Consider the following 7,624-nt stretch of genomic DNA (forward strand, 5'->3'; position numbering starts at 1 on the left):
TTTTACTTTAAATTTGGCTATTAAAAATTTAAAACTTTTGTATGAAAAAACCAGAATGAGTTCAAAATGCAAATAACAAAGCAAAGGAAAACACTGTATATATGATAGACAAAGACTAGTTTCCTTTGTTTTACACAGTAATAAGATATTGGATAATTCATGGAAAAGAAATAAAAATGGCTGATAATCTTACTTAATGGTAACCAAACAATTGTGAATTAAGTGGACAATGAAATACCATGTTTTACCTATCAGATTGGCAAACATTTTAAAAGTAGGTGAAAACTTTGCATTATAAGGATAGGGAAATGGACTCTCAGCAATACAGGAGGATGTACCAATCAGTCAATTTTTTGGAAATAATTAGACATAATCAATCAAGATCACAAATGTGTATATTTTCTCACCCAGCAATTCTACTCCAAGGACTTTATTCCCTAGATGTTATTAAGTAAGTCAGCAAAAATATACACACTAGAATCTTCCTTACAGTATTATTTTGCTGTAGTAAACAACTGTAAACAACTTATATGACCATTGGCATGGGCTGGTTAAGTATTTTAAACATCCATATAATGGGATGCTTTGGACCTATAAAAAAGAGTAGAACAGATCTGTATGTGATTTTGGAAGATTTTAAAGATATATTATTGAATGGAAAAAGCAAGGTGTAGAATAGGATATATAGTGAGATTTTACTTATGTTAAAAGGAAAAGGGTCTATAAGCTTATGTATGCATAGATAGTTTTTGGAAAGACTCAAAAGAAATGAAGGTGTTTGCTTTTTTGAATAATTAAAGGAGTTGTGAAGGTTTTAATATATGTCCACAAATATACTCCTCCATTCAAAAGATGGGGCCTAATTTCCCTGTGGTCTGGACTTATCGACTCACATCTAATGCGTAGAACGTGATGAAGATGACAGTGTGTGACTTCTGAAACTATATCATAAAAGTCATTGTGGCATCATCTTTGCTCTCTCTTTTGGATTAGTCACTCTGGGCGAGGGAAATGTTATAAGGACATTCAAGCAGCACTATGGAGACCCCAGGTAACAAAGAAATGAGCCCTCTTGCCTGTAGCCAGTGAGGACCTGAGATTGCCTGCCAATAGTTATATGAGTGAAACAACTTGGAAGCAGATCTCCCTGCCCCAGTCATGCCTTCAGATGATTGCAGCCCTGGCTTACATCTTAGCTGTAACCTCATGAAAGACTCTAGGTCTGAACCACTTAGCTAAGTGCTCATGAATTCCTCACCCACAGAACTGTAAAATAAATGTTGATTTAAGCTATTAAGTTTTGGTGTAATCTGTAATGTAGTAATAGGCATCTGTACAGAAGTAGAAGTGTTGGTAGAGCAAAGAAAGGAAAGAAGGAAACGTATTTTTCTATTTTTCTGTACTGTTTGCATTTTTCTAATATCTGCATATATTAATTTTATGATAAAAACAAAGTTTTTCTTCATATTCAGCTCTTTAAGTATCTGCTTTTTACTATACCAAATTAGCTAATTTGGCAAATTAATCCCTGCCAATGGTATACTACTGGGCTGATAAATTTCCCCATCCTAGATAAGTAGCTGATAACTATTGTGGGTTTACTATGTGCCTGAACTAAACAGTGTTCTTGGGGTAAACAATTTACTTGGTTAAACCTCACAGCAATTCCAAACAGTGGGCTTATTATTTCCATTTTAGAGATGAAAAAAGTAGTTGGTAGTGTTGTTTAGGTCATCTATATCTCCTGAATTTTTGTCTTAATTTTTCTACCAAATGCTGAGAAAGGGGTGCTGAAATCTCCAAAACTCTACCACAACCTATGGTTGTAGAATAGTCTATTTCTTCCTTTAGTTCCATCAATTTTTGTTTCATGTATTTTAAAGTTCTGTTATTAGGTGCATACACATATGATATTGTTACTTTTTTCTGAAGACAAATTAACCATTATGAAATATCCCTCTTCATCTTTAGTAATATTTCTGTCTTGAATTATCTGATTTTTTTTTTTTGGCATGGTATACACTTTTGTGTCTGTTTACTTTCTACTTGTTTGTATATATACATTTAAAGTGGGTCTTATTCACAGCATATTGTTTGATCTTACTTTTGTTTTTAATACATTATGATAATCTTTAACTTTTCATTGGAGTGTTTGGTCAAATAACATTTAATGTAATTGTTGATATATTTATATTTAGATACATCATTTTATTACTTGTTTATTTGTGTGTCCCCTCTAATTTTTGTCCTTCTGTTCTTTCTCTCCAATCTTTTTTTTAAATAAGATTTTTATTTTTGAATAATTTTAGATTTACAGAAAAGGTGCAAGGACAGTATAGAGAATTCCTAAATATACCCCTCACCAAATTTCCACTAAAGTTAACATCTTACATTATCATAGTACATTTGTCACAACTAAGAAACCAACATTGGTACATTACTATTAACTAGGTGCTAGACTTTATTTGGGCTTTTTGGTTTATTCGTGAATATTCCTTTTTTTGTTGTTCCAGGAGCCAATCCAGGATACCACATTGCATTTAGTGCCTTTTAAAAATTATTATTTGAACATTTTTTAGAATTCCATTTTAATTTATAAATTGGTATTTTTACTATATATTATCACAGTTTTCCCCATTGGCTGCTCTAGGAATCATGATATACATCCCTAACTTTTCACAATCTAATTTGAGTTAATATTGCCTCACAACACAAAATATACAAACCTTGCAATCATACAGGTTTAATTATATCTACCCCCAATATTTCCTTTATGCTATGTTTGCCATATGATATCTTCATGCATTATAAATCCTATAAGATGATGTCATAATTTTTTATTCGAATAGTCATATATGTTTGAAAGAAATTAAGATGTAAAGGAGTGTTTCATATTGCCAGTTGTGATGCTCTTTATGCCTTCCTAAAGATCCATATTTTCATCTGGTATCATCTGTCTTCAGCCCTGAAGAACTTTCTTTAGCATTTCTTGGAATTCAGGCCTGCTGGTGACAAATTCTCTTAGTTTTCTTTTATCTGAAAAGTATTTATTTTGGTTTCCTATTTGATGGATATTTTTACCAGATATAAAATTCTGAGATGACAGATCTTTCTGCTTTTAGCACCTTCAAGATGTTGGTCTACTGTTTTCTGGCCTTCATTGTTTCCCATATGGGAAAACAGCAGTCATTTGAATCATTATTCCCCTCTATGTAATGTGCTGTTTTTCTCTGCATGGCTTTGACATCATTTTCTTTATTATTGGTTTGACTTTAATATGCCCAGGCATGATTTTCTTTTATTTAACATGATTAGGATTTGCTGAGCTTCTTAGATCTGTAAATTTATGTCTTTTGCCAAATTTTGGGATTTTTTTGGCTATAATCTCTTCAAACAATTTTTTTCTACCTCATTTCCTCTCTCTTCTCCTTCTAGGACTTCAATTATGTGTATGTTAGACCTTTCGGTATTATCCTTCGGGCTCTACTATATATATATTTTTTCCACACACTTGCCTTTATTGTGAGGAGCAGGTGGGACGCTTCCAGCAAGAGTAAAAAAATTAATTTACAAAAGCAGGGATTCAGTGATGCTGCCTGGTTGGTACCCTTGGGAGCTCACACATAGATGCCAACCCAGAGCAGCAGGAAGAGGACTCCAAAGCCCGTGAAGAGTGAGGCCACTGATGAGATGAGGAGCTCTTTGTAGATATCCCGAGTGTACTTGATGGAGGTAACCTCATAAATGAAGAACCAGAGAGTGAAGAACATACCAACAGCCAGAAGCACCATGGTCAGATGGGGGAAGACAGCTGGGTTCACTGGGCTGGTGTATCTGCTCATGGTCCTGAGCTCCATTTTGCCCTGCACAGGGTAATCTGTCGCTCCCCAGGCTCTACTATTTTCATCTGTCTTTCAGATTGAACATTTTCCATTGATCACTCTTTAGGGACTCTTTCCTCCGTTTTCTCCATTCTGCTGTTAAGATCATCCAGTTAATTAAAAAATTCCAGATATTGTATTTTTCAGTTATAGAATTTTCATTTTATTTAAGGTGGCTGGCTGGTATGTGGAATTGAACCCTTGACCTTAGTGTTACAAGGCTGTGCTCTAACCAACTGAGCTAACAGGCCAGCCTTGATTCTATTTTTAATAGTCTCTATTTCTGTGATTGTATTTACTATATTTTCATCATTATTAGCACATTTTCCTTTATGTCATTTAGTATAGTCAGAATTGCTATTTTAAAAAAATTTTCTGATAATTTCAATATCTGTGTCATCTTGAGCTTGACTTTTGTCAGTTTTCTTTACTCTTGAGAACGGGTGACATTTTCCTGTTTCTTAACATGTCAACAATTTTTGGATTAGACCCTGGATATTGTGACCCATTCCCAACAGGAAAGGAAATTGACGAAAGTCATGTTGTGGAGACTGGATTCTGTTTTATTCCTTCAAATTGTCTTGCATTTTTGTTTTAGCAAGCAATTAACTTGGTAGGGTTTAAACTGAAAACTCTTTTTTTGGGGAGGTGGCATTTTAAATCTCCCATATTCTTTTACCCTTATGTAGACTACTTACAGCCTATCCTGTATGTGGATGGTTAGGGGTCAGACAAAAATTTGGGCAGTGTTTACACATGAAATGTAAGACTTCCTCTCTCTGGCTCTCTCTCTTCTAGGATTCTCCCTCACTTTCCAGCAGCCATGGTTGCCCCAAACTCTGTCTTTGTTCTTCAATCCAGAAAGACTGTGGGTTTCCTCTCAGTTTTAGCTGCCCTTCAGGACACTGACAGCAGCTTGCCCTCAGGAGACTCACCTCATACTATGCTGTTCTTCCACGTATCAACTTTCCTTTAGACTTGGCCTGCTTTTATGTACTCTCCAGGGCTTTCAGATAGATTTTGCCCATCCCAGAGATTATAGTTGTTATCTGCAGGAAGATAAGTACAGTAAGAGTTTATTGAGCCATACCAGGAGTGGCTCTCAGTCCAGATTCTGATTATTAGCCACTGAGATGTACTGAGTGTCACTTAGTCAAATGGGTATTCTGGCCTCATCAAATATTCTATAAAGGGTCATTGGACTGAGAAATGTCTCAGATGGTAGATTTTCAGACACTGTGAGGCTGGCGATGTCTTTGGGGAAGGGGAATTTTTGACAACGCTTTTCAGTTACAATGCCCAGTCCATGTATAGACAAGAGCCTTTTTTTCTGAAGAGAAAGTAATGACTGTGTACACAAGCAGGAGACATTGACTCACAAAGGGCTGAGCCAGCCCCTGTGGGTGACTCACTATGTCTTAAGAGACTGGGGGAAGTGGCCAAGTGGTCAGGACACCTGCTTATGCTTAGTTCTGACTTGACTAGATTTAGGACAAGTCGACTCTGGTTCAGGAAAGGAACTTGATTTACCAGGTCATTAGGAGGCATTTTCTGTTCACTTTTATTTACTACCAAGAGGGCATGAGATCCTAGGATGTGATTAGAAATGAGCAAATAAATGCAATCTGAGTCAAGTCATTCGTCATGCAGAGGGAGGTTGGGAGAGGCCCTAGGGCTCTGTGGGGAAAGGTTAGAGGTCCTGGGTGCAACTGGACCCTGCTGGGCTTAGTTCTTGCCTCCGCCCTTCTCTGGGCACTGGGTGAATGTTGTAGCTGGAAAGGACTGGAGTCTCAGAGACCAGTGCCAAGATTTGTTATAGCTTCAGTCTTCCTTGACTTATGACGTTTGGGGCAATTGAAAGGACTCCATAAAATCACCCCCCTTTTCTCCTCTATAAAACTATGGCCATGGATAGATGCTCTTGAAAGACCCTTTTTTTCCATGAATCTCCAGGGAAGGGTCACTCCACCTTATCAATGCTCACCAGAGGGGAGATCATGGGGAAACAGAGCCAAGACAGGAGAGGTTGTGGGTAGAAGAAATGGACACTGGAGGGTGAGAGGCCCAAGGCCATGGACATCCTCACCTTTCTCTTTTAACCTTTCCACTGTCAGAGCTGAGAGTGGTGTGGGAAGGACCCAGAGAACCCTCCTGCAGAGGGTGTGATAAGGTTCAGCTCTCCCTGTGGTGGGCACTGCACTCACCTCCCAGGAAAGCCTTGAAGGGCAGGGGTACCACGGTTCTCCTCTGATTGCTGTAGCTGTAGTCTCATGATTCAGCTCTACCTGAAATCATGCCAGGTGGGCTTCCTTTCCCTGGGCTAAGCCCTGCTGCAGCTGCAGACAGTGACTTGGGGATGGGGAAAGATGCTGCCCTTAGCATGACTTCTTTCTTTCTGGGTGTGGGTTTACAGGTGGATCAAAACAGTAGAAGGAGAGGAGCAAAGGGGTTTAAGGATGGCAAAGGAGCTGGAGGGAGGGGAGTAAAACTGAAAGGGTTTCAATAAAATGAAATTAATGGTGTGTGTTGCCCAAATGTCACAAATTCTATGCCGCAGTTTGGACTCAGCTCAAGGGCCATTTCCTTTTCCCTAGCATCATCTCCTCTGAGCTGGAGTAGTTCCTCTTCTGCTGCTCTCCTGTTTATTAACTGCTAAGTTTGTGCTCACCTGCACCCTCCATCAAACTTAAAAAAGCAAGAGGAAAATGCTTTGGAGTCTATACACTCCCTCTTTTTAAAATTCTCACCCAAATTCCCCACAATCAATTTCCTCTCCTTCCAGACAGGTGTCAACTCTCTCCCTCCTAAGAGGCTTGCCCTACCTGGAGCATTGGAGTCCGACCATTCCCTGAAGGTGTTTGGTTTCAGTGTGCAGCCACTTCTGTCCATAGCCCAATGCGATGGGACATCCTGATTCCCCTGGGTGGCCCAGCAGAAGGGACACATCTTTCTTTTCCCCAGGCAGAAAAGGCAGCACAGGAGGAAGATACTTAGACATCAAGAGCATGAGGGCTTGCAAATTTGTCAAGAGATAAGACCTCCAGCCACATATGTGCAGCTATGGCTCAATGACATGTCTTATCAGCTGTTTTTTTTGCAGCTGGTCAGTATGGGGATCCAAACCCTTGACCTCGGTGTTACCAGTGCCTTGCTCTCCCAAGTGAACTAACTGGCCAGCCCACTAGATGTCATTTTTATTTTTAATTTTTAGCTTTTCTTTCCCGGTCATCATGGTGCTGCATGCCCATTGTAGAACTTTTAGAAAATAGAGAAAATGATAATGAGATTGAAGAAAATAGCCCACAAACTTACTATCCACTGGTAATGTTTTGGCATATTCCCTTCCAGTCTTTTCTTTTTCATTTATTTTTTTCTTTCTATAGTTGAGATTGAATAGTGTACACTATTTTCTATAGCACTTTTAAAAATTAATCCTACACCAATAGGATTTTCCTGTGACATTAAAAAGCATCATTTTAAACGGCTGCATAACATTTGGTCAAAAGTATATGCCTATTTTACTTAACAAATTTGCCTATTTTTTGCATATTTGGGTTGTTTCTGTTTTTAGGTTATTGTAGGTAAGTCTGAAGTGAAAGTGTTGGTGCACAAGCCCTTTAGGACAGACTCCCAGGAGTGGGATGACCACGACAGGTTTCCTTTAATCCTAAGCAGGCTGAGTCTTTCCCAACCTCTGTTCCCTCTGCCCCATTATGAGCTTAAGGCCCATTCTTAAGTCAGTT

The 7,624-nt window shown here is 38.5% G+C and overlaps 1 pseudogene; it reads right to left on the bottom strand.

Annotated features, from left to right (window-relative positions):
- Positions 1-3,617: 3,617 nt before the first annotated feature.
- LOC103606200 lies at positions 3,618-3,857 on the bottom strand (annotated as a pseudogene).
- Positions 3,858-7,624: the final 3,767 nt, after the last annotated feature.

Source organism: Galeopterus variegatus, unplaced genomic scaffold, assembly GCF_000696425.1.
Source record: "Galeopterus variegatus unplaced genomic scaffold, G_variegatus-3.0.2 Scaffold6372, whole genome shotgun sequence".
Lineage (NCBI taxonomy): Eukaryota > Metazoa > Chordata > Mammalia > Dermoptera > Cynocephalidae > Galeopterus > Galeopterus variegatus.